At 44.9% G+C, this 25,850-nt stretch overlaps 1 non-coding gene across 1 annotated transcript; it reads left to right on the top strand.

The window, feature by feature from the left end:
* Positions 1-975: 975 nt before the first annotated feature.
* Positions 976-1,048, top strand: Trnaa-cgc (transfer RNA alanine (anticodon CGC)). Its single transcript has one exon. It is a non-coding gene; the product is annotated as a tRNA-Ala (tRNA).
* The last annotated feature ends 24,802 nt before the right edge of the window (positions 1,049-25,850 follow it).

Genomic DNA, 25,850 nt, shown 5'->3' with positions numbered 1-25,850 from the left:
ATGTGTGTGATGTTAGGTTTAAGTTGTTCTAAGTTCTAGGGGACTGATGACCTCAGATGTTAAGTCCCATGGTGCTCAGAGCCATTTGAACCATTTCAGGAATGCATATTAGTGGTTGTATGGTCTAGAACGAGCCTAGATGTTAAATGAAAAGAGCGGATGTCAGCCGGTGCACTCGAATGGACCATTTCGTTTGCATTAATGGAGCTATCAGTCCTTACATGCTCTTCCGACAAACAACTGTCATTATCTTACGTCTGTATTCCAGAAGGTAGCATTTATGACCTCCATCGTCACCGCTATGTCGCTAACAGTTTGTCTAGGGTCAAGCCACTAGTGACGGCAGTTCGTCGTTTGTGGATGGCTGCTAATGCACGTCAAAGCGGATCGCTTTCAAGTGTCAAGTCTGAAGGCTCAGTTGATGCCCGTAGTTGTCTGTGCTGCAGTGCGTCCAGTTCTAAACCAACAAAGGAAAGGTCATGTGCGACACTGGCCCTTGTTCAGTGGGTACATATGACGCATGGATTGAAAATCTATACATTTCCATAGTAACAGAGTGATAAGGAGGTAACTACATATCTCAAGATGTGGATCATGCGCATGAAATGACAAACAGCTTCAGATGCGTGGACACCATTGTTATAGTCTGAAACCTACCGCTTCAGGAAAGCCTTCAAAGTGAGTATTGTGTTAACGTCTGTGTATTGCCATTGACTTGGTAGAAACGTCTCAAAGGTCGTACAGTAATCCAGTAAGTAAGACAGTGATTTTTATAACACCATCCATCGCTGTTAGATTTTAGGACAGTGAAAGTAGCCCCTCACTGGTTTTAATAACGACGAAATGTACGATATACTGCAACTTCGCTAGTGATTAAATTGTTTTTGTTCTGAAATAGAGAAACTAAGGTAAATCATAATTCAGAGTCTTAGATAATACTGATCCTTAAATAACAAAATACTAGACTAACCACCGAGCGGGGTGGCGCAGTGGTTAGCACACCGGACTCGCGTTCCGGAGGACGACGGTTCAATCCCGCCTCCGGCCATCCTGATTTAGGTTTTCCGCGATTTCCCTCAATCGCTTCTGGCAAATACCGGGATGGTTCCTTCGGAAGGACACGGCCAACTTGCTTCCCCTTCCTTCCCTAATCCGATGAGACCGATGACCTCACTGTCTGGTCTCTTCCCCCAAATCAATCCCCCCCCCCCCCCCCACTCTCCAAATCAACCAACCAACTAGACTAACCAAATGACATGTTACAATTAGAAGATTCCTTTTTCGAGAAAAGGAATGAGATGGCAATGTAAAAATGCCTTATTTGCCTCTAACTGTGCTAAACATGTACAGCGTGTCTTGAAAGAGCAACGGAGAGAATTCAAGTTCAACAATTATACAATTTTGGTGCGGTGCTATAATAGACGAAGTTTCAAAAAAATGGTTCAAATGGCTCTAAGCACTATGGGACTTAACATCTGTGGTCATCAGTCCCCTAGAACTTAGAACTACTTAAACCTAACTAACCTAAGGACATCACACACATAGATGCCCGAGGAAGGATTCGAACCTGCGACCGTAGCAGCAGTGCAGTTCCGGACTGAAGTGCCTAGAACCGGTCGGCCACAACGGCCGGCAGACGACGTTTCTCTTCAGTTAATACTATGTTACGTAAAATTTAATCTTTTATCGGAAGGTTTAACAAAACGTACTTCATTTGATTTCGTTGCAGTGGGGAGTGATGATATATTCAACTATCTTACTATCCAGTTACAGTACAGCACTGAAACAGATAGCATTTTTGAAGGTTGAGGCTACTTTTCACTCTTCTATCAGTTTGCCAAACAGCTGCATCATATTTTTCCTTCAGATTTCTGCTTAATAGAAAACAAGAATTCTCAAAGAGAACGTTCAGCGCCTTCGCTCATAAAATCTGTAATTATTTTATCGTACGAGAAATTGCCAACAGGATTTTGCATTTATTAACTTTAATTTCACATTATTGCCATTGATTATGGTGGGGACGCAACCTGCCATGTAAAAGCTCCGTCTCAATAATTAAACTGTAAAAGTAAATTCTGGCCTCTAAAATACAAATCTGTTTCAAGGTAATGTGATGTACTCGACACGTTTGAGTCCTTAGATCCCATGAGGGATTCAGGCGAGTGTGCCAATGTAAACGAGGCGCTACGCCAGACAGCAGAAGTGGGTAACGTATGAACAGCGTCAACTAGCCCATCCGGCTCCCGTGCAGATATATCCGGTAGCACCACCGGGCTCAAATCAGTGTTCCGGTGTGTGCCGCCTGGGCAGGACGTCATGTTTAAACAGCTGCTGCATACCGTAGCCGACCTCAGCAGTAACCTATGCTGGTCGTTCAAAACCTGGAGACTGCTGCCCGGTGGCCACATCTCGCCCACAGCTAAAGCGCGTAAAGAGAACTGAAATTGATTCTCTGAATATAATTTGTTGCTAGAACTTTGACGATTCTAGAGTTTAATAAACTTGAGAGAAATAATGCCTTAAGTTCATAATTACATCATATCAGAGTTTCTGAATGACGGCGAAGACGTATGAAACCTAACTCGGATGTACTGGAGCTGCAGTGCAAGACTCCTTTTTTCGTTGGCAAATTCAGAGCTCTAACTAGACGCTCACCAAATGAAGCCATTTCAGTTGAATTAGAAATACCATAGTCTCGAAAACCAGCAAATTTAAGAATAAGTCAATATTCGAGATGATAGTGGCTCGCCCAACCCTGGTGGTGTGCCCTATAAGCTTTGGATTAGCAAATCGCTGACGAAGTCGTATGCCAAGCAGTGTAAGCGGACGTAACATTTTTTTATACCTAGGCAAACTGGCCGATCATATTCCTTTGCACACCATCAAAATCTCCAAATGTACTCCGCAAATCACTGTAGAGTGCATGGAGAAGGATACTTTATGCCTCTAAGAGACTTTCAGAGGGATGCTAATCGCCTTGCTCGTTTAGCTAAATGTGCAGAACGCTAGACAGGAAGATAAGCCAGCTTGAATCGAATCTAAGTGGGAGTCTGGCGATCATTGGCTTTGTGCACCGATCAGCTTGACTAGTTCTTAGGTGGATTTTCCCCTCATTTCAACAATACAGGGGTTTGTCCCCAATATTCACATCACAAAATACGATACATAAGAATTTGAAATACGATCACACACAGAACTAAGCTTACACATTCACAAAAAGATGGGGTACGTCATTTCCCTTCCTTAACAGGCGACTGTGGCGACATAGAGCACCCGAATAAAACAAATTTGCCAAATCATGAAAACAGCACAGGATAAACACTAAGAGAGAGTCGTATATTATTCCCAAATGAATCAATGGAAATAAGACTAGAGCGCGTATCGAGTCATATTCTAAACACAGGTTCATGTGACTTGTGTAAGGGAAGAAATGAATAGTTCAAATCGCTCTGAGTACTGTGCGACTTAGCATCTGAGGTCATCAGTCCCCTAGAACTTAGAACAACTTAAACCTAACATCACACACATCCATGCCCGAGGCAGGATTCGAACCTGCGACCGTAGCGGTCGCGCGGTTCCAAACTGAAGTGCCTAGAACAGCTCGGCCAAAAGTATAGTTCAAATCTTGTGAACCAAATATCTGTTTCCTAAACCCACGCAATAGCATTCCATGACGACGTCACGTGTCTTCCATAGATTTCCATCAAAGTAGTCTGAGCATCCCTATTACGCATTCATGTGGACTGTACAGACTTGTTACTACCGAATGCTCTTATAGTACTGAATTCGACATCTACTATCCCGTCTACTTGACACATATTCCGGTCTTCTACGTGAGTCTAGACCTGGCCGACCTGAGTCGAGTCGTAGACGAGTTGCGGCCCATTTGGAGAAGTTGTCTTCACGTCGGAGTCTGCGGGCAAACTGCTGCTCTTACATACATATAATCACAGGAACACAGACAAAACAAGATACGTTAGGACACGCACGGGATGCCACAGTCAACATTTTTTCGCGTAGCCTCAGTGAAAGGAATGAAGACAAACTGATCTGCAATATTCTCCTCCAAACGCCATACGGTGGCTTTTTGATTAACTTTTATATAGGTCCAACAGCCATGTTACATCTTTGCTAAAGCTCCTCTAAGTTGCTGAATGATGTCACGAATATTTAGTACACACACAACGAGACCAATTTCCACACCATGTTCGTAAATAGCTGCATCAGCCATTCCCGGGAGCACAGGTAGGGAGGAAGTGATATCGTTGGGTGGACAGGTTGTTCACGTGATCTGACTGCAACTGATTTTTCCTGTGGGATCGTGTGAAAAGTCTTTGGTATGGTACCTGTCAGGACAAGAGGGTCTTCTGGCAAGAATTCTCACTGCCTTTCACTATTCAGAAGAGTTTGAGAGAACTTTTTTATGAATTATCTTGTCTGCATACAAGATAGAGTGCGGCACTTTGTAAAACACTTGCGCAGAAAAAATAAAAGTAGCACACGACTGCGTCTGGTTAAATTTTTGTCATCGTCAGCAGACGACCAGTAAATTTGAAATCCTCATTTTTGGTTAAAATTTTCGACAGTCTGTGTCAGAAAAATGCTCTGTAATTTACCAAATTATTCCCTTAAAATAAAAAATGGCTATCTGCGTTAAATGCATTGCGAAGGGTATTGGGCCCCAGAATTTTGCAAATAACAGTAATCCTTTTAAATTCAACATACGAACAGGATTTCAATGTTGCTCGTTATGATTACGAATTCAGGATCATAACTACTGGATAAATTCATCAGGCTACTTACGACTACAGAGTAACTCTCAATTTTATCGTCGATCAAAAACGTGGAAATTAAATACAACGGGCACTGAACAATATGGCACATATAGCAGTACAAAAAAATGGTTCAAATGGCTCTGGGCAGTTAACTGCAGAGGTCATCAGTGCCCTAGAACTTAGAACTACTTAAATCTAACTAACCTAAAGACATCACACACATCCATGCCAGAGGCAGGATTCGAATCTGCGACCATAGCGGTCGTGCGGTGTATCAGTACATGTACATACTAGCAAGTTGGATGGAATACCGCTTGAGTCAGGCTAGAGACGAGGAGCAACGTGGATTCAGATTCTGTAGATTACTCGCAGAATTTTGCCACCAAAATATGTCTCCTGCAATAAGATTTTCTTTAATATCTGTGGCCGTATTTGCAGTATATATCCATATTGCTCAGAGAATACCGAGACTCGAATTAACCTCGTGTCCCCGCAACCATTATACCACGAAGCATTCGTTAATACCTAATACTGGTGATCGAGTGTTCATCGAACGAGTGACATGTGAAAGTTGTGTAAAGATACACTTGTTGCTTTCTGTCGCGCACGCGACCCGAGTCTACGTGTGTTTTCTGAGCTAGCAGTTTTATGCATCTAAAATACATTCGAGATTTCAGTCTACAATATCCAATCGACACAGGCATACTCGCGACGACCTCAATTGGATATCAATATGAGAAGAAACCAGGAGGATATTCGCTTGCGATTATTAGGGTATGAACTGCTGTATTTCGCAGAATCATCTTACTGGTAGTTGGGCATGGAAATTATACGGACGCTATAAGTGAGGGACACACGTTTCGTGAAAAAAGGTATAAAATACTCCCTCTACTATAGGTTGTAGTCGAATACTACAAAACAGAAAGCCTTTAATTTCTCTTCTGCTTCCCAAACGTGGAAAGTTAATTCTGTACGAGGCTGTAGAGCTAGTGTGATTTTGTCATGCGACAGAACCGCGTTGGAGCTAAGAGGATTGAAGGTTTTTGTAGACGGTGACGCAATTCGCTGAGCCGCCGCCAGATGTCAGACCACAACAGGATACAGGTCGTGCGATATGCTATCAACGCTCATGATATTCAAATGGAGGATTTACATTGTTAAACTGACAGCCTTGAGCGGAAGGGAGGGACACGCTGCACGAAATTTCAGTGCTGCCTAAGGCGTAGTTACGAGAAGTTCTTATTTCAGCTTTGCCAGTTACTGCCAATTTTATGATCAAATTCATGAAAAATTCCGACGCGAACGGAATTATGTTGCAGCGTCATCTACGACAGTTCATGATTCTTATTGCGCCTTTATTACTGCAAAGTCCAAAAGCTATAAATGAGGAATGAGGCAGTCATAGGTTTCTGAGAATTCTAACTCAGAGCGTATTACTAGAAGCGAGCCCTGTCTCCTTTTCTCTCTCTCTCTCTCTCTCTCTCTCTCTCACGCACGCACGCACAGCCGCGCGCGTCAGCGACGAGCATCCGCGTAGCCAATGAAAAATAAACGAGGCAGCACGCAAACAGTTTACTTCCTGCTCACGCATGATACTATGTACAAGTCCGCAGCTATCTTCTCCACAATATTGAGGATTTTGTACTCTGCAGGAACCTCCGAAGCAAACCTCAGTAGTAACTTTGAAGGTACATGTACATAAACTAAATAACGCGCTTTCAGACGAACAAAAGATGAACAAAAAAGAGAAATTGTCCTGTAATGCTACTCGTGTTTCCACACATTTGGTGAGTGCTTGGTTAATCATTGTCCAGATATTTCTCTACCATATCACGAAGTCGTTTCCATACAAACAATGGCCGAATGTACAACACAAATTCGCTGTAAATATAAAAAAGTTACACAAACCGTGTTTCGATAGATGGTTTTATAAGTTAAACATTTGCAAGATAGACAGCTGCATCGAAAGCGACAGTTACACGTTAACGTTAATAGCACTTCAGCAGTGACCTAGCCACACTACTTCCCTTTCTGAACTTTGTACGTAATGACTTAATCTTTATCAAGAATTTTACCTGCCATTCTTATCACTCAGATTCGTTACTGGCACTAAGTACTACTCCTTACTTTTTAGGCTACAGTGTAACAAATTAATCAAAAAATACAATGTTTCTACTACATATCTACACACGCTTTTTGACAAAAGGGCAGGGTTTTGAAGCTGTTTTTATTTGGTTATACCGTGCGATATGCAGATAGTGACAGATATTTTCAAATTTCTAAAGCTACTAAGCAGCTGCCGTCTGCAAATGGTTGGAATCCGGAAGACTATCGAGGCTGTCTCGACTGGCGTCCGTTACTCCCGATAACACATGTTTGCGCAGCGTGTATTACGAAACTGGGATTTCTAAATATTGACAAAGTCTTCAGCCGCACGTCAGTTTAGATGGACCTTGGGCCCCCGCGAAAAAGTGCGAACAGTGTGGAAAATTTCACTTCGCCCTAACGTAAAGAACGTCCCTCGTGAAATGTTGAGTGTTACATGTTATTCCTAACTGGAAGAAAACTACAAAAAAAAATCCTTCTATTCTGTACAGCAGTACAGAGTAGAAGGAATTGAGCTTCCCTTTTGGAGGGCTTACAGACACTTAGATTGTCCATTGCGAGTCTTCAGGTCTTCAGGCTCTGCCCCCGAGTATATAGCTTACACTGCAAAACGTATACGTTCGACCGTCGCTTCGGAACTGTTAACCGTCAGTGAATGCATTGTTACCAGCAGTTTTAATGGATATTCGGTAATGTGTAAACGTGGAATCTAAAAAATACCAATTTGGTACATAAGAAATGTGTGGATTCTAATATACAAAAGAAATTTTAATTCCGAGCTGTAATGGACAATTTTCTGAAAAACGTGAAATTTAAAACTTTTTTATATTTCACCGATATTTCATTTCTGAGTTTTGGTTTAAAAAATGAAGAAATATGTTCGCCTATCCCTTAGAAATACTTCTCTGGGATTGGAAATTCCACTACAGGTTGTCAAAGTGGACCTTAACTCATAGGTCAAATACCAGCACAACATACTGTCCTTTCCCAACAGCCAGTAAGTGACAGTGTGTCACAAGTCACCATTATCTATGCAAAGAATTCAACAATCAACCGTTGATTTTCTAAAGTTGTCGAGTACGACTATAAACTGCTGAGCGCGCATTACTTTGTGCAAAACCAGGAAATCTTGGTCCGCAGCGAAGCAATGAGTTGCTTGTCAACCGTCACGAACAAGTTTTTTCTGCGTGTCACATTCCAAGTTGGCGACAGGCGAAGCCTAAGAAAGCCTCGGTTTGCGACTAGAGCGGGGAAATGAACTTACCACAGACAAGACGCGGAGCAGCGATCCACACGGCACGCAGTTCCACCGAGTTATGGCGACACGCTACTCTCCACGTAACGACTAGCGCCTGGGGCGCGCGCCGCTAGGAGGCAGCACCTACCGCCACCATTACTGCCCGCCTCATTCAATCCACATATAGCAGCCGAGCAGCAGGGTCGCCGAAAACGAGGTCAGCCAAGAAAATTGCGTATCTCACCCGTCACGTGGCGAAAACACAACAAATGAAAGGCAGGACTCTTCTGTACACCAGGAAAAGGAAGGAACTGTCTCGAAGACGAGATGGAGAGATACAAATACATATACAGGGTGTTACAAAAAGGTGCGGCCAATCTTTCAGGAAACATTCCTCACACACAAAGAAAGAAAATATGTTATGTGGACATGTGTCCGGAAACACTTACTTTCCATGTTAGAGCTCATTTTATTACTTCTCTTCAAATCACATTAATCGTAGACTGGAAATACACAGCAACAGAACGTACCAGCGTGACTTCTAACACTTTGTTACAGGAAATGTTCAAAAAAAAAAAAAAAAAATGTCCTCCGTTAGCGAGGATACATGCATCCACCCTCCGTCGCATGGAATCCCTGATGCGCTGATGCAGCCCTGGAGAATGGCGTATTGTATCACAGCCGTCCACAATACGAGCACGACGAGTTGCTTAGACAAGAGCTTTCAAATGCCCCCATAAATGAAAGTCAAGAGGGTTCAGGTCAGGAGAGCGTGGAAGCCATGGAATTGGTCCGCCTCTACCAATCCATCGGTCACCGAATCTGTTGTTGAGAAGCGTACGAACACTTCGACTGAAATGTGCAGGAGCTCCGTCGTGCATGAACAACATGTTGTGTCGTACTTGTAAAGGCACATGTTCTAGCAGCACAGGTAGAGTATCCCGTATGAAATCATGATAACGTGCTCCATTGAGCATAGGTGGAAGAACATGGGGCCCAATCCAGACATCACCAACAATGCCTGCCCAAACGTTCACAGAAAGTCCGTGTTGATGACGTGATTGCACAATTGCGTGCGGATTCTCGTCAGCCCACGCATGTTGATTGTGAAAATTTGCAATTTGATCACGTTGTAATGAACCCTCCTCGGTAAAGAGAACATTTGCACTGAAAAGAGGATTGACACATTGTTGGATGAACCATTCACAGAAGTGTACTCATGGAGGCCAATCAGCTGCTGATAGTGCTTGCAAACGCTGTATATGGTACGGAAACAACTGGTTCTCCCGTAGCACTCTCCATACAGTGACGTGGTCAACGTTACCTCGTACAGCAGCAACTTCTCTGACGCTGACATTAGGGTTATCGTCAACTGCACGAAGAATTGCCTCGTCCACTGCAGGTGTCCTCGTCGTTCTAGGTCTTCCCCAGTCGCGAGTCATAGGCTGGAATGTTCCGTGCTCCCTAAGACGCCACGGCTATTGCCCCGTGCTAATCCATACATAAAATGGGCGTCTGCCAACTCCGTATTTGTAAACATTGTACTGACTGCAAAACCACGTTCGTGATGAACACTAACCTGTTGATGCTACGTACTGATGTGCTTGATGCTACTACTGTAGAGCAATGAGTCGTATGGGCCAACTGGCGGTGAATCGAGGTAGTACAGTACATACTGACGAAACTAAAATGAGCTCTAATATGGAAACTAAGCGTTTCCGGACACATGTCCACATAACATCTTTTCTTTATTTGTGTGTGAGGAGTGTTTCCTGAAAGTTTGGCCGTACCTTTTTGGAACACCCTGTAGACACAATTAGCGGAGTGACAGAAAGAATGTATTTCCTATATTTACTGAGTTCCGAAAAGCATTTGACTCAGTACCATACCAATGCTAGCGAACGAAATTATGATCATGCACGGTATCAAACGAAATCTGTGACTGGATTGAGTATTTCTTGGCAAGGAAGACGCAGCATTTGTCTGGAAGTGTGTTATGAACGAGTGTACAAATAATCTGACATGTCCCAGATACATGTGTTGGGGCACTTGCTAGTCGTGTTTTATATTAATTAGCTGTCAGAGAATATTAACAGTGTCGTCAAACTTTTTGTGGATTGTGCAGTTATCTCTAAGTACCATCCGAAAAAACCTGCACAAATGTTCAGTCCGATTTTGATAAGATTTCATAGTGCAGCAAATATTAGCAACTTCCTTTGGTCTTTTCCTGCCAAAACTATGGAATGCCGTACCAAAATATTTAATATTTGGGGAGAATGTTACCAAAGCAACTGAAAACAATATTGTACATTGTAATACATATACACTGACAGAAAAAAAAATCACAACATCAAACAATAATTAATGTAGACTAATGAAATTTCAAGAACACATTTGTCAGGGTAACATATAGAGGGCTTAATACTGCAAGATCACAAGTTAATGTAAGTGCGAGATAAGCCATTCTAAACGTGAAATTCTGGTTCATTGGTAACCGGTGTGACTGCCAGAATGTAGAATGAAAGCATGAGAACACGCATACATGGTGTTATATACGTTCCGGACGTCCGTTTGTGGTATGGAGTTCCATGTCTGTTGCGCTTGGTCGGTCAATACAGGACCGGTTAATGCTGTTTGTGGATGACGCTGCAGTTGTCGTCCGATGCTGTCCCATATATGCTCGACTGGAGACAGAACTGGTGATCGAGCTGGCCAAGGTAACGTGTCTGCACTCTGTAGAGCATGTTGGATTAGAACAGCGGTATGTGGCCGCGTGTTGTCCTGTTGGAAAACATCCCCTAAAACGCTGTTCATGAATGGCAGCAAAACAGGCAAATCAGCAGATTGACGTACAAATTTTCAGTCATTGTGCGTGAGGTAACCAACGGACAGTGCTCCTATCTTCAAATGAAGTAGCACCCCAGACCATAACTGGAGGTGTAGGTCCAGTGTGTCTAGCACTCAGACAGGTTGGTTGCAAAAACACAATTGGCCTCCTCCTAACCAACACACGGTCGTCACTGGTACCGAGGCAGAACCAGCTTTCGTCAGAAAACACAACAGACCTTCAACCCACCCTCCAATGAGCTCTCGCTTGAACCACTGACAACGCAAATGACAGTGGTTTAGGGTCTGTGGAGTACAGCACGTTTGGCTCGGTGCTGTCTTGAAATAACCGATTTGTAACAATTCGTTGTTTTACTGTGCTGCTCAGATTACTGCCTCAGATGCAGTACGATGCGCCAGAGCCATAAGCCGAACATTATAGTCTTCCGACTCAGCAGTGCCACGTGGCCGCCCGGAGCCCGGTTTTCTTTCATTCTGGTCACCACCGCTCCCAGAAATCATATACAGTGGCTACTAAATCTTCCTGCTGCATCGCAGAGGGAACATCCAACTTCTTGTAGCCTTATTAAAAGACCTCCTATAAACTGAGTCAGATGTTGATAATGGCGTCTTTGTCGCCTTAGAGGCATTCCCGACTAACGTCAAGTCACTACGTCGAATCTGAAACGTCAGTAACCCTTACGACCGTTCCAGAGCGTATTTACCGCAAACCTGATTTGCATCCTCATAGTGTGCGCCGACCTTAGATGCTGTCTTGATGCACGGTTGATTGTCTATAAATAAGCTCATATCCGCGTTTGGTGGATGGATGATCGCTTTGGAACGCAAGACGGAAGCACAGCCCATGATGTGTGTGGTCTGTATGGCGTCTGGCCATAGCTATGTTGCTTCTCTCTGAAGTCTGGCCTTGACGTGTGGCGCCCTCTCTGCGTATGGCAGTGTAATGTATCTTGCGGCGGACACAGCAGAATGAAATAGGACAATGTTTAACATTGGTAAGAGGTATTCCCAGCCATGAAATGTACAATGGATGGTAGAGCGCGCCTTTTGTATGTGGAATATATATCGTATTAACCAATTATTAAGTTTGGGGCCATTCTCGTCTTCGAACAGTGGCATACATTCCTGTTGCAGACTTTGAATAATTCGTTTATAATACAGACGGGACATGGGGTTTGTCACAAAACTAATTAGGCTCTATGGCTCTAAGCCCTATGGGACTTAACATCCGAGGTCATCAGTCCCCTAGACTTAAACATAATTAACCTAAGGACATCACACACATTCATACCCGAGGCAGGATTCGAACCTGCGACTGTAGCAGCAGAGCGGTTCCGGACTGAAGCGGCTAGGACCGCTCTTCCACAGCCGCCGGCGAAGAACTGGGGGTGGTCCGCAGTGATGTTCACATAATCCATAGCTGTCACGGTGCCTTCGATTACTACCACAGGTCCCATGGAATCCCAGGTGAATAATTCCGGTAGCGCAATACTGCTTCTGTGGCGCGGTGGAAGTTCCGTGCAGTTGTCCGCCTGGACGACGGCGTGTCCTGATGCAACCATCGACATAGTGTAAAAATAAATGTAATTCATGCGATCAGGTGCAATTTCCTATTGGTCTACGGTCTAATCTCGATGATAGTTTGTCACTGTTGCGGAGCCTCGTGTTCAACAGTGTGGACTGAACGTTGTGCTCCGAAATACTAGTTCTCGCATCACCATTCTACCCTGTTGTCAGCTCTGCCACATATTCCTGTCTATTCTGCTTCACAGAACGGGCAAACCTCTGACTTCCACATTCTGTGATGAGGTGTGGGCGTCCAACACAGTGCCGCCTTCTCGTGTTTTCACCATCCATCAATCAATCTCCATAGAAGCTCACGACAGTATGTTGCGAACAATGGACTAACTTCGCCGTTTCCGAGCTGTTCGTTCCCAGGCGTCACGCCATTGCGACCCGTCTTTTGTCAAAAACGCTTACGTCAGTGGATATCCCCATCTGCGACTCTTATCGTCTCCATTTGTCTCTACTCCGCTTATATAGGGTGAAAAGTATTTAAACCGGCAAACTCTGGGAGGTTGTAGCGGACATCGAAACAAATATTTTTCCCTAATGTCATTTTTTTCCTATGAGGATTATTTAAACCGGTGGAGGCCGTATTACGCACTCCAGTTGTAGGCAACTGCTGTCCACCAGTGTAGTAGTGCATTGTCTCTGTTTACTAATGGAGCGATACACCTGGAGTGAGTACACTGATACGGTTGGTGTGTACTACGTAGCTCACCACAACGGACGAGCTGCAATGCGGGTTTATCAACAACAATATCCTAATCGCCGTATCCCGCATCATACAACCTTTGCTGCTGTGTACCAACGTCTGCGTGAGACCGGGTCATTTAGCAGATTACCTAGACAGGGACGCAGTCGCGCGCTAAGAACGCTGCAATTTGAGGAAGCTGTCTTGCAGCATGTGGCGCGGGATCCTTCAATCAGCACTCGTGCAATTGCACGTAACATGGGGACTAATTAGACGAATGTAACAACAGTCCTTTGAGAGCAGTTGTTACGTCCATTTTACGTACAGCGTGTCCACAACCTGGAAACAGTTGATGATCCATTCGCAGTGGTACCTGGAAGAGTGTGAAATGCATCCTTCATTTCCATCTTCTGTGTCTTTTACCGATTAAGCAACGTTCGGGCGTGATGGAGTCTTCAACATGCACAATTCGGACGTTTGGAGTGAGGATAACCCACATGCCACAGTCACTAGCGTTCATCAAGTGCGGTTCTTCGTTAATGCGTGGGTCGGTGTTGTTGGGGACTGTTTAATTGGGCCGTATCTGCTACCTAGACCATTAAATAACAGGCACTACTACAATTTTCTCGACAGAGCATTACCACAATTGCTGGAAGACGTCCCGCTCCCTACAAGACAACGCATGTGGTTCCAACATGACGGGGCGCCGGCACATTTCAGTCGTCGTGTGCGCCGATTCCTGGACCTACGGTTCCCAGAAAAGTGGATTGGTAGAGGTGGTCCTGTACCATGGCCTGTTCGGTCCCCAGATATGTCCCCTATGGACTCTTTTGTGTGGGGAGAGATGCGCAACCTTGTTTACGCAACTCCTGTTGTATTAGAAGAGGATCTGGTTGCCCGGATAGTAGCAGCAGCAGGAACAATTCAGGATACTCCTGGGGCTTTTGCCCGTGTCAGACAGAACATGTTCCGACGGTGTAACCTTTGTTTACGTGTCAATGGAGGCATTTTTGAAAATCTACTGTAATTGAAACTGAGTTGTGTAAATGTGTTGTCTCTTGGTCATAAAAAAAATGGAAAAGTGTTTCTTCGTTTATTTAATTTGCCGCCAGAGAAATCTTCCTCTACATGTTTAAATACTTCTCATAGGAAAAAATGACATTAGGGAAAAAATATTTGTTTTGATGTCCCCTACAACCTCCCAGAGTTCGTCGGTTTAAATACTTTTCACCCTATATACATTCCTTAGCGCATCACGTGCGCGCAACGTCACGAGGCTGTGAAGAGTGGGCATAATGTGGGGCTCATAAGTTTCTGTTCCCGTGATTGGAAAACACAGGTCACTCCTACAGACAGAACTACACATCCATGGGTAGAAGAATCTGAGAACATTTTCTGAATTCAAAGATATTAGTTTGCTCCATAAGCCCGTAGCGTTTTCGTTTTGCATGTTGGTACTGCGGTTGCTAACGGTTTCTTTACCGATTTTCATTTTTATTTGTAGTTCACTTTTGCTATTTGAGTTTACATTTGGAGATATTGAGTGGAGCTGTGGACGCTGGAAAATGGAGTGCCAAGTGGATAAATCTGAAAATTTCCGACATATTTCAGTACAGGGATGGCAGCAGCGGCGACGGCCAGAAAATTTGCGCCGTGTCTGGGTATAATGCCGCTGGACAGAGCACGACAAGAAAATCTTTTTCTCATTTTAAGGAGGATCGTTTTGACATTAGTGACTCTCCACTTTCAGGACGACCTTCGGAGTCTGATGAACATCGTTTAAACGCATTAATCCACAATGATCCACGTCACTGTACTCGAGAACTGGAAAATGTTATGAACTGCGATCATTCCAACATCGTGCGACATTTGCATGTAACAGGGAAGATCCAAAAATCGAGTGTATGCTCTAAGCCAAAGACACAAAAATCAGCGGGTAGCCATATGTGCCTATCTGCTTGCTCGTCATCAGTTGGCTATTGCACAACACCGACCATTCCTATTACTGATGACGAGAAATTTTGTACTGTTGTCAACATAAGGAAAGAAAGGAATGGTTGAGCCCAAAAAAAAGCAGCAATTCCCCTTACAATTGCCCGCGTGCATCCAAAATAGATAATGTTACGGTCTCTGGGGAACAATAACTGTGTGGTACACTACGAATTGCTTCCATGAGGTGTAACCGTCACTGCTGACATTTACTGCCAACAACTGCGACGTCCTGCAGACGCAATCCAAGGACAACGACCAGGAAGACTACGTTAAGTGATTTAACTCCGCGGTAACGTATGTCCGCTTTCTGCTAGAATCAAGAAGTACACTATACAGGGGTTCGGATGGGAAGTCATTCTGCACTCACCTTATTCACCTGATCTTGCGCCCTCAGATTTTCCGCTTTTCCGCTCTCTATCGAAGAACCTTCAAGGAACTTCCTTTCTGCATGAAAATGTGGTTCGAAATGGCTCGACGAATTCTTCGCCTATAAATCACGCTTCTACACTCCTGGAAATTGAAATAAGAACACCGTGAATTCATTGTCCCAGGAGGGGGAAACTTTATTGACATATTCCTGGGGTCAGATACATCACATGATCACACTGACAGAACCACAGGCACATAGACACAGGCAACAGAGCATGCACAATGTCGGCACTAGTACAGTGTATATCCACCTTTCGCAGCAATGCAGGCTGCTATTCTCCCATGGAGACAATCGTAGAGATGCTGGATGTAGTCCTGTGGAACGGCTTGTCGTGCCATTTCCACCTGGCGCCTCAGTTGGACCAGCGTACGTGCTGGACGTGCAGAATGCTTGAGACAACGCTTCATCCAGTCCCAAACATGCTCAATGGGGGACAGATCCGGAGATCTTGCTGGCCAGGGTAGTTGACTTACACCTTCTAGAGCACGTTGGGTGGCACGGGATACATGCGGACGTGCATTCTCCTGTTGGAACGGCAAGTTCCCTTGCCGGTCTAGGAATGATAGAACGATGGGTTCGATGACGGTTTGGATGTACCGTGCACTATTCAGTGTCCCCTCGACGATCACCAGAGGTGTACGGCCAGTGTAGGAGATCGCTCCCCACACCATGATGCCGGATGTTGGCCCTGTGTGCCTCGGTCGTATGCAGTCCTGATTGTGGCGCTCACCTGCACGGCGCCAAACACGCATACGACCATCACTGGCACGAAGGCAGAAGTGACTGTCATCGCTGAAGACGACACGTCTCCATTCGTCCCTCCATTCACGCCTGTCGCGACACCACTGGAGGCGGGCTGCACGATGTTGGGGCGTGAGCGGAAGATGGCCTAACGGTGTGCGGGACCGTAGCCCAGCTTCATGGAGACGGTTGCGAATGGTCCTCGCCGATACCCCAGGAGCAACAGTGTCCCGAATTTGCTGGGAAGTGGCGGTGCGGTCCCCTACGGCACTGCGTAGGATCCTACGGTCTTGGCGTGTATCGGTGCGTCGCTGCGGTCCGGTCCCAGGTCGACGGGCACGTGCACCTTCCGCCGACCACTGGCGACAACATCGATGTACTGTGGAGACCTCACGCCCCACGTGTTGAGCAATTCGGCGGTACGTCCACCCGGCCTCCCGCATGCCCACTATGCGCCCTCGCTCAAAGTCCGTCAACTGCACATACGGTTCACGTCCACGCTGTCGCGGCATGCTACCAATGTTAAAGACTGCGATGGAGCTCCGTATGCCACGGCAAACTGGCTGACACCGACGGCTGCGGTGCACAAATGCTGCGCAGCTAGCGCCATTCGACGGCCAACACCGCGGTTCCTGGTGTGTCCGCTGTGCCGTGCGTGTGATCATTGCTTGTACAGCCCTCTTGCAGTGTCCGGAGCAAGTATGGTGGGTCTGACACACCGGTGTCAATGTGTACTTTTTTCCAGGAGTGTATACAGTCACGGAATCAAAAACTTGCTCCAGCGATGGAAGACTGGTGAAGGAGAATATATTATACATGACTTGAGGCTCTGTTATATTCATCTGTTGTGTTTATTTAATGTATGGAAAAATGCTACGAACGTATGCACCAACCCAATAATAACCTACCTGGAAGAAAATAACCTTATCCACGGAAAAACGCCATGATCCAGATAACATCGATCATTCAAAACTCAACTCACTCTCTTCATGCACAATATTCTCAGTGAAATGGACAGAAAAGAAGATTGTTTCGGTGCTCCTAGAGAATGATGATCTCTAAAAAAAATGTGTTCTTACGTGATACGTGATGAGGTTTGTGATGGATCAAAAATTTTCGTATACGATGTAGGTATGACGCAGCACGTTACAACATCGAAGTAATACTGGAGTGCGCCAAGGAAGCGTAAAGGAAAGTTGCTGTAACGACTTGGCGGACAGAATTAGTTGCAGCCTCAAGCCATTGCTGATGATGAAGATAAAATGGCTCTAAGCACTACGGGAGGTCAGTCCCCTAGACTTAGAAATACTTAGACCTAACTAACCTAAGGACATCACACACATCCATGCCCGAGACAGGATTCGAACCTGCGACAGTAGCAACAGCGCGGTACCGGATTGAAGCGCCTAGAAACGCTCGGTCACAGCGGCCAACTGATGAAGATACCTATGAGAAAATTCCATCTGGTAAAAATTCCAGTAATAGAAAGTTAGATCGCGACAAACTATCAACTTGGTACAAAGAATGTGACCTAGCTTTTAATGTGGAGAAATGCGAACTAGTGCACTTCACGAACCGCGAAGTCTTGGAATTCTTTGACTACCAGGTTAATGAGTCACAACTAGAGCCAAACAATACATAGAAATTGTTGGTAGTCAGAGCGTGTAGAAACAAGATCTAGAGTGACCATTCAGTCTCTGTTGTACGTAAAGCGATGACAGACTAAGATTCGTTGGTAGAATACTGAGAAATTGGAGTGTGGCTGCAAAGAAGTTACCCACCCTTCTGCAATTCGGGTCTAGTGGTCGTGCGGTAGCGTTCACGCTTCCCACGCCCGGGTTCCCGGGTTCGATTCCCGACGGGGTCAGGGATTTTCTCTGCCTCGTGATGGCTGGGTGTTCTGTGATGTCCTTAGGTTAGTTAGGTTTATGTAGTTCTAAGTTCTAGGGGACTGATGACCACAGATGTTAAGTCCCATAGAGCTCAGAGCCATTTTTTTGCAATTCGGGCTTGTTCTGCCTCTCTAATGAGCCCATAGTCGACGGGATTAAAAACGCTTCTAATCCATATTAAGTATGAGCTGGACCATGTAAAGAACACTTTCTATACCAGTATCATTACTTTCCAGAAAACAATCTTACAGATCCCATTATTCCATTTTCCTAAAAGTAAAATAAAAAAAAATCCTTTACAGAAGTAGATACACTACCTGATCAAAAATTGAAGCAATCTGTAGAAAGATCAGCGGGTATGTAACTGATAAGATTTTCAGTTCTGTGTGACAGGTGGAACGGCCACCAAAGTGTACTCGCGTTGTTACCAGGACTGGCAGGGTATGTAAGAGACGCGAATGGCGTCATATGTTGAGGGATCACAGTGAAGAACACGGAGAAGCCCCACACTCCTGTGGGACAACGTTATCACTACCTTACAAAGTTTTAAAGGGGATTCATTGTGGCTCTCCATTTGGCCGGCTGTTCGAATCGTGCAGTATATAGATTTGTAGGTGCATTTGGATATAGCAGTGGCCCGAAGTTGGACTGCATGGGAACGTAAGGGCAGGAAAACTCATCGCTAATGTTCCGGTAGACCACGTCTGACCACAAAAAGAGGGGACTGTTGTATTGCGCATAGAGAACTTCATAACCCCTTCACAGGTACGTGTACCATCCGCGAACGAATAATGTACTCCACTGAAACATTCCGTGTCACCTCGCAGACTAGCAGCAGCCGGGCTAGGGAATTACCGTTCTATGTGTCGGCTACCGTTAACAGCAAAACACAAAACGCTGCGTTTGGAATGGTGTCGTGACGGGGAAACATGAGCTACTGATGAATGGCGTCGCATTGTGTTCAGTCATTAAACGCAGTTGCGTGTGCTCCTGATGACCATCATCAGTGAGTACGGTTTGGAGAGGCAAAGCAGCGATACTCCTGGCGTCATGGTGTGGGAAGCCGTAGGGTATGACTTCAAATCACGGTTGGTAGTGACTGAGGGAATTCTGACGGCACAACTGTACATCACTGACATCCTGCGTCCTCGTGTGTTATCTCTCATGTGACAATATCGTGCTGCCATGCTCGTGCATGAATGGCACATATGCCTATGTCCTTTCTGCGTTATGCCGAGGTACTGCTGTGCCCAGTAAGAGCTACAGATCCGCCCCCGATCGAAGATATGTGGCACCAGCTCCGACGTCAACTCCGTCACCGCACCGGTATCAAGCATATCGAGGACCAGTTACAACAGTTGTGGGACATCTTTCCTCAGGAGAGAATAAAACGGCTTTATGACACCCTTCCTAACCGAGCTAGTATATGCACCCAGGCGACATAGGGTGTAACGTCAAACTGGTATGTGGACTCATACTGCCAAGTTCTTTGTAAATTTGACTCGATTTGTAATCACTGGAGTAACGTCACATCTCTGAAGTTTCATTACGTTTCCTCCTCCCCTCCTGGGTGCTTAACTTCTTTTTTGACATATATTTTAATTGCTTTGAATTTGCTTGATTTTATCGAAAAAAGAAAGCAAAACAACAGAAGCTCCTGTGGGGAGAATTGGTACTTCCAAAACAAACTCGATACCTGTTCATGATCTATTACAGCTGGAGACAGCATTTATTTTACGTACTCGTAATTAAGTTCAAATATTTAAATTGCCATGGCGCTGTGACCTCTACTTCTGTTATTAATTTACTAACATTCAATGTGCGAAGGGGCGAAGGGATCTTACTACCGCAAACAACCATGTTTATAAGAAACCCACCTCCACCATCAACAGTATACGAGCCGTGAATGCTTTAGCCACAGTTACCCTCTCTCACTACACTACTGTGTATACGTCTGCGTCTCATAAGAAAGATCATTCCACTGGGCTTTTCTATAGGCTTTAATGCCAAGGGAAACAAAACCGGAAACGGCTGGTTCCACGTACGAAGTCAAATCTCTCTGCAGCCGGTCGATAGCAAAGACGTCTACAGATGCTGTCCTAGGGCCAGCAATTTTTCCTTCCAGCATTTCACAAAAGAATTTTCTTTGTCTCCAATTTGCACTGTTGACACTGTGGATGGCAAGGTTACGAAAATCACAAAAGTACTTCCGATTTAATTTTAAGTCTTGATCATCGCAATATGATGTTACAATTAAACGCATAATTTACATTTCGCAAGTTATGCGGACCTGTAAGCAAGGCTTGTCTTCGCGGTGGAATGTGTACTAATGGGAATTACTGAGAAATATTGAAACTCTACACTGTACGAGGATGCTAATTCTCTATACGACAGTTTAATCACTCGGGTTTCTTTTATCATTTTCTTCTGGTTATTTCACATCGAGCTACTCAAAGAAGTTACGGCAATCGTATATAGAGGAAGGGAATAAAATGGGAATGCCCAAGCACAAGGTGGTCGAATTCATTGTGGAAAAGCTGGGAGTGTATTTTAGTACCTTATCATTAACTCACAAATAGAAGCATCCAGTTTGTACATAACGAGTCTTTTTAGGCTATAAAGTGTATTATATACGGAGTATTTAGCATCAGACGGATCAAATGCTACATGCTACACAAATTCGAGCCACCAGCAGTAATATTAATGAACATCAACGACCGGTAAGCTTATTTCAAAATATTAGTCATTACGGATCAACAGAACAATTTATTCAGTACGCTTTCGATGTTCATAAGGTGAAGCTACTGAATGAAACACAGACTGGCTCTTAGCCTTACCCCCAAAAAAGAAGAAACCAAACGAATTCAGGCATTCGAAAATGAAAGGCCATGTAACTACTACGCCCAGTCCATCTGTTACCATTCAGGGATTGTTGATGTGCCACCAGCTTTTAATTGTAACAAAGCGCACGCCTTCCAGAAATGTGAGAAACACAGTCTGAAAAGTGCAGTTATCGGTATTCTGAGATAATCCTCAGTCATACGGTGTGATGACTGATGATTTGAAATCGTGAAATCAATTCGGTACAATATAGGGAGATTTTCACTTAAGCGCAAGAATCTTCATGTAACTTGCCTAGAACCCATACAAACTCGTTTACTCTGCACTTCAGATTACATATTTGTAGGCAACACTTATCAGTAGAATGTGTACATGTCATTAGTTACTGCGTCACTGTACTAGTAGATGGTGGTTAACTACAGTGCCGCACAGCTGCACGCCAACTCCCTGTTTCGCTGGCCGAAACCTGACATTATTTCGAGTCTAACCGATCAAGCTATTCTTACCCGAGCTGTTCTCGTCTTCTTCGCCACTTACTAGTGGGCAAAGTATCACTTCCGGTCTTCTCGTGTATGTCGAGTCACCCAGCAGAATTTTGAGCAGAGCTCAGCATCGATGCCACGGAGAGCTGTATAATTTATCCTGTTCACCGCATAACCTCTCTCATCATTCATTTTTGAGTGCACGTTCCCGTGTGCCCTGGGCGTCGCCTTTCCGTTGCAGTGCCCGCTCGCCTGCAGGGCTGGACAATGCTTCCTTTGTGTCCGCGACTGCGACGGCAGCTGTTCACTCCCCCCCCCCCCCCCCCCTCGTTTCCCCTTCATCTACGGCTAGTACTTCCGTTACACCTCCCTCGCTTTAGGTGATTAAGTATTCCCACTCTCGGCTTGCCCCTCCGCTCCTTGTCGGTTTGACTTAGCTGTATGTTTATCTACCTTTTGCCTCACGAACCCCGTTCTCCGCCTCGCTCACAGAACTGTAGTACTATCCTATTTGGACAGAAGACCTGACAAAATTTGTAATTTTATTTTCGTATACGGCTTCCTACTATTTATTCTCAACGCCTCTGAAGTAGCAGGAATATCTTCTTTGATCCGAAGAAACAAATTTCATGTTCCTTAACCGGATGTTCAGATCCTTAAATTCGAACATTATGTGTAAGGCTTTAGCTTGACTGCTAACAATGAAGGCAGTGCCAAGGGTGCCTTTTTCTGTCATTTTTCAACACACGCACTATGTAAACGCTGAAGTATTTGCGACAGTGGTTACGAAGTGCATGTGGTGTAACACAACAGAAATGGAGCCTTTGATCACTGGAGACAGTGCTATACGTTTTTCCGATGTAAAAAAAAAAGAACACGTACAAGTCGTATTAATTCACATAAATCTTCCAAATGATGGAGGTTTAAACCTCTGAAGCGCCTACTGAAGATGAAACAAAATTGTGACTGGCATTGGTAAAGTAGTTGTTTTAGTATAAGTCATATCTTAGCGATATGATATATTAATGCATACTTACCGACCAAAACTGAGCTCTTCCGATCCCTGTTGAGATAGGATAACACCATTGCAACCACTCGTATATTGGTTGTCATTATCGTGCATTAGCAGTTTTGGGTGAAAAGAATAAAACAATTATGAATAGCAACGCTCGAGGTCAGTAAGACACGTGCTGTTGTGCCACTGACAGCGCATTTCACGTGTGTGTGTGTGTGTGTGTGTGTGTGTGTGGGGTTTGTGGTTTACGGGCGCTCAACTGCGAGATTAGCAGCGCATTTCACATGTGAATAAAAATTTTACTGCGCGAAACAGCACCTCTGAACGATGTACGCACCTATCACAGAACGACACGTTCAGCTGACAAAACCTGGCTTACTACGTCATTCTGAAATACATGTTGCAGAGATAGACACAACTGCACTACATATTCATTTACAGAGAGTGATAGAACGATGGAACGTCGGTCGCTACTTAGAGCCAGCTTACAACTAGAATTAGATATAACGAATAACAACACTAGATGTTCAGCCAAGTTTGCAACAGGCTGTGGGAACAAAACGCTATTTTTGTTCAATATAACGGCATCACCTACGACACTAAACAAGTCCCTACTTCTGGCAGCCATAGACCTGTCACGGGAAATGACCCGGCTAAATGTGTCCATCATTCAGCGTCTTGCAAAAGCACAGAGTGGCCTCAGTCGTTGATTCACTTAATGCGACTCCGCAAGAGATTTCCGTGGTCGCGGTGATACGATCTTGTGGTCACCAATCTGCAAGTGGGGTGCTAATGGGGCAGAGACGGACAGAACTTCTCGCTCTCATACTGTGAGCGCATTTAGCCTCCTTCGAATCTACGATGTCATATGAATATTGGAATATTATCAAGATCCGCAGACTACGCAGGAAGAAAGAGTCTGGTATACTATCCCGTCGATATCGAATTCATTAGAGATACAGCACCAGCACGAAATGGAAAAACGCAGGGAATGCTTTAGAGTATGATCTATTGCAAGAGACTACCTTGCATTCGTGTCAGTAGATTTATGGCAACCACAGAAAACCTAAATAGTGAAGGGGTTGAAACCCATCTCGAACCGGATGTGAGTTAATTATTATAACAACTGCGCCGTCTCACTCGGTCGATATGTGTACAGAATGAGCATGTGCTTAGTTGAACAATGATGGAAGAAGGAATTAACCGTAACCTCCTTGACAGTACTATCCAGGCATTTGCCCGAAGCGTTTTAGGGAAACAATGAACACTCAGTCCAGGATGCCTGGACGGAGATTACAGGGCCTCTCATGGCACATTGATTCACATTTTCCAAGGTTTCCGAAAAACACTTCAAACGAATACCAGGACAGTTTATTAGATAATTTACGTTCGATATTCTTTTCTACACTCCCTGGAAAAAGAAAATGAATGAAGCACCCAAAAGACATGGTCGGATGTCAATGCAATTTTTTACACGTACACACCATCGGATTGAATGTAAACGATTAGAGTAGCAATCTCTGTGACAGAACGGCTACCAGGGTTCATTATTTTTGAAACTTCCTGGCAGATTAAAACTGTGTGCTGCACCAAGACTCGAACTCGGGACCTTTGCCTTTCGCGGGCAAGTGCTCTACCGACTGAGCTACCCAAGCACAACTCACGCCCTGTCCTCACAGCTTTAATTCCGCCAGTACCTCGTCTCCATTATTGTTGTTCGCATTTACTGTTGTTGCCTGGCCTTGTGGTGTATATAAAGGACGCAAAATTACAAGCCAATATCCCTAATATTGATTTGCCGTAGAATCCTTGAACATATTGTCAGATCCAAAATAATAAATTTTCTTGAGACAGTGAAGCATATGTCCACGAATCAGCATGGAAAGCGTCACTCGTGTTAAACTCAGCGTTCACTTTTCTCACATAATACACACATAAAAAAAAGTTTTCCATCACCTCGGTTCCAAGTGTTCCGGAACCTGTACAGAAAATTGGAATAGAGATCAACATAAATATCATTTCCGCCCTTTTTATTGCTCATGAACACCACACATTGCATGTTGTACCACCACACACCGAAACCTTTAGAGAAGGTGGTCCAGATTGCTGTACACACCGGTACCTCTAATACCCAGTAGCACGTCCTATTGCATTGATGCATGCCTGTATTCGTCGTGGCATACTTTCCACAAGTACATCAAGGCACTCCTGGTCTAGATTGTCCCACTCCTCAACGGCAATTCGGCGTAGATCCCTCAGAGTGTTTGGTGGGTCATGTTATCCATAAATAACCCTTAACAATCCATTCCAGACATGTTCGATAGGTTTCATGTCTGGAGGACATGCTGGCCACTCTAGTCGAGCGATGTCGCTATCCCGAAGGAAATCATTCACAAGATGTGCTCGATGGGGGCACGAATTGTCGTCCATGAAGACGAATGCCTCGCCAATATGCTGCCGATATCGTTGCGCTATCGGTCGGAGGATGGCATTCACGTATCGTACAGCCGTTACAGCGCCTTTCATGACCACCAGCGGCGTATGTCGACCCCACATAATGCCACCCCAAAACAGCTGTGGACCTCCACATTGCTGCACTCGCTGGGCAGTGTGTCTGAGGCGTTCAGCCTCACAGGGTTGCCTCCAAACACGTCTCCGACGATTGTCTGGTTGAAGGCATATGCGACAGTCACCGGTGAAGAGAACGTGATGGCAATCCTGAGCGGTCCATTCTGCATGTTGCTGGGACCATACGTACTGCGCTGCATGGTGTCGTGGTTTCAAAGATTGCAAAGATGGACCTCGCCATCGACGTCGGGAGTGAAGTTGAGCATCATGCCGCTATTGCGCACCGTTTGAATCGTAACACGACGTCCTGTGGCTGAAAGAAAAGAACTCTTCAATATGGTGGCGTTGCTGTCAGGGTTCATCCGAGCCGTAATCCGTAGGTAGCAGTAATCCATTGTAGTAGTAGCTCTTGGGTGACCTGAGCGAGGGATGACATCGACAGTTCCTGTCTCTCTGTATATCCTCCATGTCCGAAAAACATCTATTTGGTTCACTCCGAGACGCCTGGACAGTTCCCTTGTTGAGAGCCCTTGCTGGCACAAAGTAACAATGCGGACGCGATCGAACCGCCCTATTGACCGTCTAGGCATGGTTGAACTACATACAACATGAACCTTGTACCTGATTCCTGGTGGAACGACTGGAACTGATCGGCTGTCGCACCCCC

Source organism: Schistocerca gregaria, chromosome X (genome assembly GCF_023897955.1).
Source record: "Schistocerca gregaria isolate iqSchGreg1 chromosome X, iqSchGreg1.2, whole genome shotgun sequence".
Classification (NCBI taxonomy): Eukaryota; Metazoa; Arthropoda; class Insecta; order Orthoptera; family Acrididae; genus Schistocerca; species Schistocerca gregaria.
The sequence above is the reverse complement of the archived record's forward strand: the minus strand, read 5'-3'. Positions and strand labels throughout refer to the sequence as shown.